We start from the raw sequence: 13,447 nt of genomic DNA on the forward strand, positions 1-13,447 counted from the left end.
TACAAAAGTTGCATAAACGGTACGTCGAACCGTGATTAAAGTTTCCGGGCTGGTTGAAAAATCACGTATACGCAGTCGGGTTGTCCTCGAAGCATTTGAAATGCAGGTCGTGCCCACGTATCCCGAGCTATTTGCCCGCTACGTATATCGAGCATCGCCCACGCCCTGCCGGTTTATGCACAGGTGCATTCTGTTGGGCGACAACGACAACGTGAAAAAGACGCCTACGTTTATTTTCTTTCGTAGCGCCGCCGACGCGCGAAGAATGCGAGGAACGCGCGAGCTTACGCGTCTTGTGGGTGGCCTACGCGATTAGAAGAAGCAACAGGCTGTTAATCGTCCTTCTCGTCATTTTATTCGCCAGAATTTCACGGCGTGTCGATCGCCGTGGACGTTGGTCATCGCGTTGCGAGAAAATCGACGACCACTTCCTTCGTGTGTAGATAAATACCGGATGGCCGATATGTGTCATACTTTCCCGCGTAACTCTTTTAATTCCGACCTCGTTATATAATAATCCAAGGAGAAACGGAGACAACAACGATTTTCGGAAAGTCGCAGGGAAGGAACATACGGGAATCATGCTGGTACACGAACGTTTATTTTGAACGAATAATGAACTGGCGACTGGTACTTGGCCTGGTAAAAGTGGTATATGCGGTACAGCGAGTGGCTCGTTTTAGAGGCTGTATAGTGGATTTAAAATGAATCGCGAAGATTTATGTTTATCCTGTGTACTTGATATGTGCGATATCGGTTTTTCTACGATATCCAGATCAAGTTGAAGTTCGTGATTAAGTGTGGCTCGAATCAAGAGTGTCGATTTTCGGAGGCATCGGACTTTTTACGACAAAGAAGTAAGTCTGTCAATAATTAGGAATATCACCTATACAAATAACATCGGCGTTCACTTCCCTTACATTTTAGCAACTTTATAACTTATTCGTATCGTGGGTCAGAGATCGCGTAATTATACATAATCGTGTATTTCCCGTTGGCAGACCGTAAGACACGTTTCTGTATATTCTATGACTCAAACTATAAGACGTGCCAGAAAACTCGTTAAACGAAAGACGAACAGTTTTTTAACAACGCAAATTACGCGAGTAATATACGATAACGAAAAAACGTGATGTCATCGACACATTCATACTGTATGGAGGAGAGTAATATTTTTGGATTTCAGTCTCATGCTATTACTCAGCAGGTTAAATTTGCATGTGACAAAAACAAGATAGAAGAATGAAAAATCGGGACGGAGATTCTCTTCCGTTTGTGTTCATTTTTAACGAATTCTTGTTATTTGATTTCACGGAATACGATACACGGAGTAGCGTAAAGCGCGTTACATCATTGCGTACTACGAAACGTACACGGTTCTGAATGGAGACTGGCTGGCATGACCAAATTTGGTGCGGTCTCGATTCTGTACCCGATGCTGGATTTGTTTCCAAGTTTACTTACAACTTGTACGGACCACCTAACACGTTTATATGGAAATCTATTATTTTTCGCGGATTTTGCGAGATAATTCTCAGCGAACCAGCCAACTTTTTAAATCGTTTTCTTAATGTCGTTAGATTTCACAGCTTTTCAGGAAGCGGGACATTCGAAGATCGTTCGCTGTGTTTTCTTGTCACGCGTGTGATTGGTTCTTTTTATTTTTAGAGGAGAGTCTGTTTATTTGGATTAGTTATTTGGATGAAGCCAGGGAAGTGCGTAGCGCGGCGAGGCCCGCGCGAGATTGTTATCGATCATCGTGTTGTTGAAATTTTCTGAAACGACGAATATCGCGTAATTAAATATCTTGTGATTCGCAAATTACCTGCTGATATAATTATCAGAAATTTTCTGCATAATTTCTAAATCTATTTAAAGTACATACTTTCGTAATCGGACAGTAAGAAACACATAATACAGTTGATTATGAACATTTTTAACGAAATATAAAATGTTTTTAACAAATTCCTAAATAAGCATAGTAATATCGATATTCTGAGGTAATACGATTTTCAAATGAATTTTTAAGATCGAATGATCTTAGAAATAAAAAAAACGTTTAAGGATTTAGTGATAAGAATGTAATAGTACTTAAGAAGATATACTCTATTGGTATTATTCATCCTATTTATAGACATACCAATCCGTTTACGCCTAATACGCCTAATACGAAACAAGATTTACAAAAGATAATAGCACTTTTATTTATTTATAACTCGTATAAAATTATTGCACCTTTTACTAATTAAAATCTTCTATCGGATATTACAATTACAAATATTAGATATTAAACATTAAAATTTCATTGTTACTAATATCGCTGCAACTATACGTTAGAATGCATTGAAACGGTATAACGAGTATATTCCTGAATCGCAGTAATCCAGTTAAAAAAGAAACTAGAAAAAAAGACGTTTGCCAATTGCCGTCTCGTTCGGAAAGGGTACTAAAGGCGCCTTAATTTTTTCGTGACACGCGCCGTCACTGACCTTGAACGAGAGGAACGCTCGAAACTGAAACGGCGGAGTCGCAAGAGTGTTGTCGGACGTGTGGTTGTGCCCGAAGTGACAAATTGATTTTGTGCAACGAAACAGGGCTTCTTTTCTATCTATGGATATTTTTTACGGTGAGTAGAATGTACGAATAGCCGGATAATATCGCGAAACCGACGGCTGGTGGCGATGCTGCCGGTTCCTATTGATTTTTCCGTGATTTCCGACAGATGGGCGTGCTGCTCTCGTTTAGACTTTTCCAATCGTTCCTGCTCGTTTTCACACCGATAAAACGCGGTCTTCCGCATTACTTTATTAATCGCTTAGAGGCATACACCTGCCTCTTGGCCGTATATGATCGTATATGTCCGAGAGTCGAGGCGGATTACGGGCGAGCTAACCTCAAAAACGAAGGGGGTAGGACCACCAAACGGGTGTCTCCCGAAATAGAGATGATTCACAACATCGCGACAAATTGACAGCTCGTGGCCTCTCCGCTCGTGCGTCTGTGCATCAACTTGTGCCGTTTGTTTCACGTTTCGCAAATCGATCATCGAAGTAGATTTCGCCAACACTTTACTCTGTATCGTACTCTCTCCTCGATGCTCTCCTCTCGTTCCTCCCGTTTCTCTCTTACGTTTCGTTAAATGCGCGACGTGCCAAAACAATAGGACCGGAGAAAATCAATAGGCAGGCTGTAAGAGGTTAAATAGGGAAACCCATCTGCTACCACTGTTCACGAGACTTTATTAAGTTTCTGCGTTTGGCCAAGTTCGGGACCCTAGAAAAATCGTTCTGATTTCGCATCGACGATTTACCACGGTTTTTAATTCCTCGCGATGTCACCAGATCTTTTGTTTTACTTTATTTCTAACCTTCTTCGCTTTTTTTCATCCGCCTAATCTTCTCCAGGAATCTTAGATAAAATACCCTTTCTCGTATTGTGCCTTTAAGGTCATTTTTTATTTTTTTGTTTTTCGAATCCATCGGAGGAAATATATAAATCAACTCTCCTTTCTTCGGCGGTGTAGTAATAAATACGTAACACGTCTAGTATCAGTGTTCGATTACCTTAAATTCTTTGAGAATATCGTCGAATTGTCATAGCTCTTTTTATGGTCTTTTGACGGGTGGGTCATAGTGATTTTTTAAAAGCATATTGGTGATTTATCGGGTCGCGACGTTCGATTAATTTTTAGCCTTTGACGATTATCGAACTACTTTGCAATTCCCCTTCTTTCACGTATGCCTATTTTTTTCTTTCTTCTTTCTTTTTTGTTGCATTCATTTCACCGATTTTACTTTAACGTGAATTCTCTGAATAACTTGGAACTACCGAATTCTCTATTCTTTTACTTTTAATAGAATTTTCTACGTTACAGAATGTTATTAAGTTTGATAAGTCGTCTGATACAATCGAAATAAAGAGAATAACAATGGAATACAAATAAGTTGGTAAAATAGTAACAAGTTTCCAAACTAGGATTTTTATAGAACTATATAGGCGTATACTTATAAAAAAATAGGATCTTTTTATTTAAAAAAAAAAAGAAAGCGTAAATTCGAAACGGTAGAAAGCACGATGAAAGGAGAAACATTTTCTCATTGCAAATTGCCTTTAATAGAAAAAGGAATGAAAAAAGTTGGTTTAGTGGATGGTGAAACACACAGTTTTCCTATGTTTGCCGTGCACTTTCGGATTTAGAGTTCTTAATTCGCGCGGTGCGTGACCGATGCTCCTCCGCAGATTTATTTCCGTGGAATTGAGCCAGACTCACAATTTAATTATCGCGATCCACTTGGAGCCAGTTGAGAACTCGGCTTTAAGGTTTCATTGAGTTTATCCGAAGTGACGATCTTTATTCTCCGATCGACGCGAATAAAAAGGCCTCGCGGAAGCGGAAGGCCTCGAACAGCCCTCGTGACTCATTTCCAACGGAGATATCGCTCGGGATATTGCCATTCGAATGAATTGCACGATATCCAATCATTTGTAACCCCAAACTTCTTCAAATTTAATTATAATACGTTTCAAATTCTCCTTTTTTCTTTCTTCCTTTGTCAACAATATCGGGTATGAAATGTTTTAAATTCTAGCTATATCTCTAGTTCTTTCTATACACACGGTTGGCTAAAGGCTAGTAGTCCCTAGGCGCAGGATTTCAATTATTCGCCAATTATTTAAGTTTATTTATCGCTAAGCCGCGGATGTTTAAGTAATTGATTTTCTAACAGACATAGACATTAACAATAAATATTTATTTCGCTCCTTAAATATTAGTTAATAATAATTAAATATTTAAAATGCATAAACATCCGCGTTTGTTGGACATACTTATTATTTATAGAAATAGCGCTTGCGAGATATACAGTTTTAAAATTCCGTCTTTGTTTATCAGGATAATGATCATGAGCAAATTGCATATAGAAATTGAATATACGTACCGAAGACGGCAAGCATATGTCTAACATACATCGAAGATATCTAATGGAAGAATTTTAAAACGTTCGAAAGAAAATATTCAGGATTTTTCTACTACCAAGAATTGTGTTATATCATACGAAGGACTGTGAGTTACACAGAGTGTATCAAATTTTACTAAATAAATCGGTGATATGCGAAAGTAGATAGTCAGAATAAGATAGAATATATGTATATACGTATATGGAAATGACAATCTAAGAGACATAAAAGTATCGATGCATCATTTCTTCTATGGGCGATGATGTAGAGATCAAGATTGCATTATTACCGATGCAGTTATTATTACCGATGCTTAAACGCTTCCATTCAGGAATTAGATATTATTATTCATGCTGTCGATAACTCTGGTAAGCTGAACGGTCGCGCATTTGATTTATTTCGTAGAATTGATTTACTTGCCATTGAAAGCGGATGAATGAACCGAGCAAACTAACTTTATGCTTTCGTACGATTTTCAAGTCGCGAAATCATTACGGGCAATTTAAATTTCTTTAGAATCCTTGTTTATTTGATTTATTACTGTTTTTTTATACGATAGTTTCGATTCGAATTCTTGGTTTTCAATTAGAAATTCTACATATCCTCGATAAAATGTTAATGTTGATTTCTTAACGTAGTTATTAATGAGAGTATTAGCTAACTGAACGATTAGTTAGTCCAACTGTTATGTAACGTATACTACATTAAACTTACAGATTAATCTACTCTGAAATAACGATATAATGTTTGCAATTGAAGAGGAATCTACTTATCCGTTGTTTTAATTATCTACGAAATAATTGATAGATTCGTAATATTATATATTCGTAACACATATTATATTTATTATTACAATATTTTAGCTAGCATTGCCTAAGATATAGATAACATAAATAGCATAAATATAAATCGTAGTAACGCTACTTTCATCAAGCATTGTAATAAAGAAATGTATTCATCTTTTGTCAAGTTATTCTGTTGTCCCACAACGACGATACACGATTATCATCATCCTTGTAGCTACAATTAGAATAAAATTGAATTTCTCGCCAGAAATGAATCTTTTATCCGTGTATATAGCATAGAGCTATTCATAGTTTGCGAACGCTCGTATCATTTTTCCTTTCGAAACAAATGCTCGGTTAAAACGTTTCATTATAAAAGCTGGTGGATCATCGTATGGCAAAAATTGCGTCTGTAAAGGTATTACGGCTTTGTCGAACGGAATACTTCATTTTCGATTATTGATTCATTTTCGTCACGGTCGCGACAAAACATTTGGCTCGGCCAAAACACACGTTTGTGCGTTTGGAAGACACAGTTCCGGTACGAGCTGTATAAATAGAAGCATGCGTATGTCCGGTGCGTGTAGAATATGCGATGCTTCGAAATAACGCGTTCTTTGTGCATGAAATGCGTACGCGCGCGCAATACAGGCAGTGTGCACGAAGTAACTACAGGGTTGCTGTGCGCACGTGTTTCTGCGAAGATCATAATGGAGTTACGCGCCTCGGCCAACAGCCAGCGATGACGGGTAATCGCGTGAAATCGATTTTGTCATCGACTCGCTGAGATTAAGCCGAAATGGAATACTCGGGAGGTACAAGTTACGCGTCCGAATAACTTGGAACGTGTCATTTGTAATAACATAAATCAGCGATCGAAAGAGTTATTGAAGAATTTTAATAGCTTCTATTTAAAACATGGATTGTACAACTTCTTTTAGAACACGTTGTCACGTTCGAAGTTCCGATGAGAACAGACGAAGGAAAGTTCTTGAAAATAAGTTTTACTTTGAACAGAACGTGTAAAATGTAGAACTAAAAGTGTTTCCATTAGAGGAACAGATATTTCGTTTATGGAGACTTAAAAAGTTCTCAATTATAGTAACAAATATCGAATACTATTCGATGAATAGTACTACGAAGCGATATTAAATAATTGTTACAGTCAGATTTATATTCCGAATATGTTATTTATCTGTAATTTACATAGACAATTCACAGTTCGATGTTTATTTGTGTTTGTCTTTGAAACGAACAATTAGGAAAGTAAGGAATGTACTGAATGCATACGCGATAGTTATATATAAGTATTGTACTAATATAATATCATACTATTCGTATGTTTATCGAATAAAAGATATGAAAATCGTGACATAAGTAATTAATGTTTTCGTATGAAATATAAGCCGGTATTTTTCTGTTTAAGGGTTCGTTTTTCGAAAATAAAGTTCGAACGTGTTTAGTTAAGAATCGGCGCGATACCTGCGTACGATAAATAATCAAATTTATTTTTCCCGGAAGGAATCACGTTGTGTCGGCTTTTACGTGTTATCTGGCCGGACCCTATGTTATAGGATTGCTATTGTATTTCAGTTTATAATGTTCATCTTTTATGATTTTCATATCTTCTATTCGATAAACGCGTGAATAATATGTTATTATATTGTTATGTATAAAACTAGTACTTTGTCCGTTTGATACTTTTATCTATCGTACGTGATCTTATTTAATACACGTTGTAAAACAACTTGCGTCCATTGAACTTTTATCGTACAGATTCTAAAATATCTGTTCACTCGTTAACATTTGTTTCGATAAAAATTTCACAAGAACAGATATTTTCCCAAACGAAACGTACAAGTTGGAACATAATTCTTTTAAAAACGAAAGATAACTGTCTATTTTGATCTCTGGTATAAACGTTTTGCGTTCGGACGTTTCATATGCTCTGCCATTGTTATCTCTGTTTCGTCGTTACATCACGTTATCGTTATCGTCATCGTTATCGTTGTTCTTGATATTATAATAATATTACGCTATACATTCCATTTGCATATTTTTTATTCGAGTTTGATACGTTTCGTTCTTGTCGTTGCAACTTATTTACTATTTATTCCTGTGTTATTACGATTAAATAATAACGGGAAAATAATTAGAGGAAGCAAAACGTTGAAATAAGAATGGAAAAGAATAGAGAAAGATGCGTAGAACATTAAAAAAACATTTAAAGTTTCATAGGATATTGTGGATGGATAGAAATCAAAATGTTTCAACGTTGATAACCCCTGGTTCACGTGTTTATATGAATCTAATAATATTCAAATGATATATATGGTGCTATTCAGCATTGACGCGTATCGTCAAACATTTTCGTATTATCTGGGTGAAAGGTCTGCGTAATTTTGGATAATCATGTAATTTCACGGTCATTTATTTAATATTCGTATATTTCCCCCGTCAGATTCGTTTCTTTTCCGTGGCTCCGTTTCCGTCGAAGGAAACAAACGACTTCGTTACGGGATCATTATGGCGATTGGTGAATCACATTGAGACGAAGTGGACTCTCGGAACCAATTATACGCCTTGTTACATTTAATCCTCATTAACAGGTTACGTCGCTAGTTTATGTATACTATATCGGCGATACTGATAACGATAATAATAATATCTCGATATCTCGATGTTAAGGAGAGTAACAGGGTTAATGGTGATTTAAAAAGAAAAAAAGAATTTCGGGAAGATCGATGAATCGATTTCGGTTCGACGGCACATCGTTTGAGAGACACTGTTTGTCACGAATGCACGATCTTGCACGATGCACGTCGAGACAACGGTATGCCTCGTTACTTTTTCTGCGACATTACACGGACTGCTAAGGAATTTATTTAAAAGGGGACGATTGTTCCATTAAATTGCCTTCTTGAGAATAAAAGTGCATCGTTGTCCGTAGACAACGTTGTCATCAAGAAGGATTTTCTGATGTTCAGAAGGCAACGCTGATATTTCGATAAGATTGTGGAAAGCGAATTTCTTGTTATCCATCACGCTGTAAAGAAAGTAGATAATTATATAATATTTATCGTACAACGTATATACAATGTCTAATGTATTTATTACAAATTACAAATAGTATTTAGTATTTAACATTTAGGTACAAAGACTCGTGTACTAAGTATATATGTGAAAATTTCTCTTTACGAACGTGAACAGGAAAATGAATAGAAATGAATCGCAGGTTCCTCTGCCGTTATACCGTCGCTTTACTTTTATTTCATAAAGTCGTTGTCGTCAGGTATACCCGTGTCTGCTTTCGATTTTTCTCATTTCTTATTCGTATGGTTACGCAAATTACGGACTGGAGCTTTCACGATAAATTCGGTAAGGCTCGTTTTTCTATGACAAAGCCAACGATCGAAACTCGCGTGTATCGTATAATTTGGACATACTCGTATAATTATTTCTAACTTGTTATATTATACACGGAGATATTCATCGGAGCGATGCAGGAAGATTTGACGTTTTAATTAATGCGTATACGTGCAGATCTCGTTAAGCCAGCAGCTATAGGAATTAAATAGAACGCGAAATAAAGTGTCTCGGCTAATTGCTTTTTCGATTGTACCGAGAAACGCATTTGCGGCGCATGTAAATCAATTCAAAGAAAAATGTAAGCGTCTCACTTACATTCTTAGACGGATTTTACGTCTAATCGGTATCTAAAATGTAAAGATATACTTTCGCTTATTTGATATTCACCCTCTGTAACTATAGAACTTTGTTTGCTTCTTTTACCATAGAAGTATATATGTATATATATGTAAAATAAAAATGAAAAATGATTGGGATATTGAGATATAGAGATTGCAAAGAGATAACGATATTTACGCAAATTGGCTCGAGATAATAACTAATTGTAAAACTCGTGCAATATTCAAGCCATATTCTTCTTCCTCCATGTCATCCCTTTAAGAATAAAAGTATAATTTTTATTTTCAGTTGTCACGTAATTATTATACACAGTACTTGACGCACGCTTGCGTGATACGAAAGAAAATTTTGCAAATAGCCTTGTTGGTTATCGAAATTACTAGTTTGTGATATTTGTTCATTGTCATCGTCGCTCACCTGTTTCGCTTATTTTCATTTTCCTAGCGGTATGTTCATCCCCACGATCCATCCGGGCGTCACATTTAATCCAAGATCACCCTTGTTTGCGCAGTTTTAGGTTACAACGCGTCTAATGGATTATCCGTACATTCAGCTCAAAGTACCTTTCACTCCGTTGTCATCGATTCAATGGAGGTCCGTGTGCTGCACATAAAAATAACAATGATTCGATGTTTACTCAACTTATTAGACGATTTTACCGTACTCCGTAGATCAGGGTGGAACATTTCAGCTAATGTTCCGATCCTACGCGGCAGTAACTGGCTTTTAGCGTCGACGATCTTTTCGAAACTGTTCCGTTTTGCTCCTTTTTCGCGAAAGCGCTCGAAAAATGTTCTTTCTTTAGCGGTACATATCTCGTTAGTTAATGGGAACTGTATAAAGCATAGCGTAACAAAGAATCGGATCGTTTGGAATCGTTATCGGAAGAGAAAATGGCAAAATCTACTTAGAAATTTCCGCCAAAAAATTAAAATTAAGTCATGTTGTAGAAATCGACAACGTAAGAAGCATCGAAATAACTATATCGGACTGTATCGATTCAACGTTTGATTGTCTATTGCCTACTCATCCAGCTCACCACGAGACAGCCTTGGTTTTCCACAAATTCGCTCGTACCTTCTGTAAGAGCCGTGGAACGTTCGAAAATCGCATGGATTAGAATCCTAGATGAATTTTAACCGGCCGAGACCATAGATCAGAGACCAGAATCGACAACGAAATAGCAGTCTATCGAGAGATCGTCTATTGATCGGTTGTGAAAGGCAGGCAAGCCATTAATCGCAAAATTTTGCGGAAATGCGCAAGACATTCGGGGATGGGATGACGAGAGGGTGACGAGAGAGGGTCGATGGTACGAGGCGCGTGCCGATTGATCGGATTTACAGCCGGCTAGATTCTCTCTCGTAACGTAGCTACGTGTGCAACAAGCCCGTTATAAGATTACCCGTTATGAACCGTGGCTTTATTAGTTATCTCTCGCGTCCTTTTTTACGACGGCCCAAGAGGCCCTTTATTACATATTGTTCGGCTCGATCATTCCATCGACCGCGCATTGTTGCCTCCGCTTTTCGACAGACTTCCTCGTTACACGTGGAAATTGCAGCGCTACCGGCGATAAACACTATCGAAAGTGAAGTTTATCGGCGAATAAGTGGCCTCGAGTAGATTATTGCAAATAACCGGTATTGTAAGCAATCGAGGCTGAAAAATGACACGGTTCATGGAGCTAGGGATCGTCGTGTCTTCGTCCAAAATCTTTTTCATTGCGATCGATGTCATCGGGTGAAGATAAAGGTCGAGAATTATATTAATAAGGCATATAATCGATTACATCGAATAATATATCATTTTCGTTATCGAATATATTTATTTGTTAGTGAATATATTCCGATGAGAGAGAGAGCGGTCTTTATCGATTACGAAAACGTAGTTTTTCCGATGTTCTTGTAAAATTAATTCGATGGGTGGCATTGCCTTGCCAAAATTCAAATTTCGGAGAAATATTGTACACGCGCTAACCCGATAAATACCAGATTACCGCGTGAAAGCAGGCTATCCGGAAACTGATCGTGCAAGAACTTTGCACAGCTGCCACACCCCGCGGTCCATCGAGGACCTTGACGCCGAAGCTGGCCTTCCGGGTTATAAAATCCAGAATTTATTCCATCTCTGTCCTCGGTGTTTCTCTCGGACCTTACGACGAGTCTCTCAACGCTCGCGAACGTAGGGTACAGGGCAGTAAAGGTAGGAAGAGAAAAAAAAGACAAAGAGAGAAGGGGTGAAAGGGTGAAAGAAGGGCCAAGGGATGGGTAGAAAAATGCACCTGTACATGCGAGAAATAGAATCCCGAACTGTCATTGCGGCCACGTAGTTACGTGTACGTGAATATCGTGGGAGGGTGCGACATCGGGGGTTGAAATGTGTAGGTATATGGAGCCAACATCACCGGAGCGTCTCGGCGTTGGAGGCGCCAAAGCGTCGCGGCGCCACCCCCGGCGCCCGCCATAACGCCGCCAGCACCCACCTCCCTCGATTCTCTCCAACTCCTATCTTCCCTACTCTTCCTCGTTCTAGCGTTCTCCATTCCCTTTGCATCTCTTCTCTTGGCTTTTTTTTCTCTCTCCTGAACCGTCCTCTCTTTTCGTTCATCTGTGCTTCTTTCATATCGCTTTTTGTTTATTTCTTTTTCTATGGTTATCCCGATGATTAATAATCGTGTCAAATCAATCTTTATGTATCGTAACGGTGATTTTATAAATAAAATTATCGAGTAAGTTGAAAGACTGTGCGTCCGTGGTAATGACAAAGATAGGGAAATCCGTAGCAAAGGGTTAATAGCTAACTCGTAAAATCTTCCAAACGTTCGACGATTCTCCTTTCGTTTTATAGAATATATCTACTTTTTCTCTCGTCATCTTGTCTTTGCACAAGCTTCGTCCGTTAATTGTCGTCTTCGAGTTCGATGTTTGTTCTCGGGGATGCTGAATTTTGCGAAAATCTCGTTGGCGCCGTCTTGCTTGTTGTCTCGCGAAAATAAAGTTCTCCTGGTCCTCTGACATTTCAGCCGATCCGTAAACTCTCTCGGTCAACGATACTTTTTGCTTCTTTCGTTCTTCTTCTCTGTAACGTGTCGGAACAGTCCCGGTTGCACCTGTTTTACCTCTGGAAGAAAATTTTCTCCTTCCCTTCGCCTCTCCACCTTCCACCTTTCCTCTCGAACAAGTTAATACTCGCTCGATGCGTTGCACGACGGAGTTATCGATATGATTTCTTTCCGGCCGTTTCTTCCCTTTGTTCTGGCCAAGAATAATTCAGTGCTTCTGTATCTGTTATTCAAATTGTGGCCGCGTTTTTCGCGCGTCTCACGCCGCGCGCCGGCTTTGAATTTCAAATCCGACGAATCACACGATAGATCGATTACTCGAAGTAAGAGCGACAGGATTTAGTCTTAGATATTCATACCTGTGACTTTGCGTTCCACGATGGCGTTTTGTCCAAGTTTCTACTTTTTCTTCTGCTTTGTTTTATTTCAAACGAAATATTTTAATCGATCGGATACTAAATCGCAACAAAGTACGATTATATAAGGAGATAAAAAGTAATTGCTTTACTTTGATTAGTTTTCAGAAGTGCCTGAGAAAGAAGCTGCAAGAGTCGTAGATACACACGCACACAGGAGGAACGAAGTATTCCGCGACGTAAGAGAGAAACGATTTTAAACTGTAAGTACCAACGATTCGAGCAGTCAGTTCCGATTTGCAAATCACGTTTGCTCGGTGGCCGGTTCGCTTTCTCGTCGAGATCCTCGTAAAGCTTTACACGCTTCTGCGGCCTCTTCTCCGACTTTCTTCGTCCCTCTCGGTCGACTATGAGTCAGACGAATCGTGAAAGTGTCTACTACCCCCGCGGTATCCCATAAACTCACCCCTGCGGACCTTGCCCTCGCGTCAAGTCCACGAATTTATCTCTATTCCGCGAGACAACCGGCCGAACGATCCTTCCTGCAACCAATATGGAATACTTCTGGCCCATAAGCC

At 38.6% G+C, this 13,447-nt stretch overlaps 1 protein-coding gene across 6 annotated transcripts in view; it reads left to right on the top strand.

Annotated features, from left to right (window-relative positions):
- Positions 1-320: 320 nt before the first annotated feature.
- Positions 321-13,447, top strand: part of LOC100651016 (talin-1) — a 48,017-nt gene continuing 34,890 nt past the window's right edge. The window contains exons 1-2 of one of the 6 annotated variants that reach the window (XM_048411518.1): positions 321-857; positions 13,031-13,132. The gene's annotated coding sequence lies outside the window, so the exon portion shown is untranslated. Of the gene's footprint in view, positions 858-2,495; positions 2,627-13,030; positions 13,133-13,447 lie in introns of those variants that run through there. The other 5 variants (XM_048411517.1, XM_048411512.1, XM_012315435.3 and 2 more) reach the window with 5 other exon arrangements.

The sequence above is a fragment of the Bombus terrestris genome, chromosome 13 (genome assembly GCF_910591885.1).
Source record: "Bombus terrestris chromosome 13, iyBomTerr1.2, whole genome shotgun sequence".
Classification (NCBI taxonomy): Eukaryota; Metazoa; Arthropoda; class Insecta; order Hymenoptera; family Apidae; genus Bombus; species Bombus terrestris.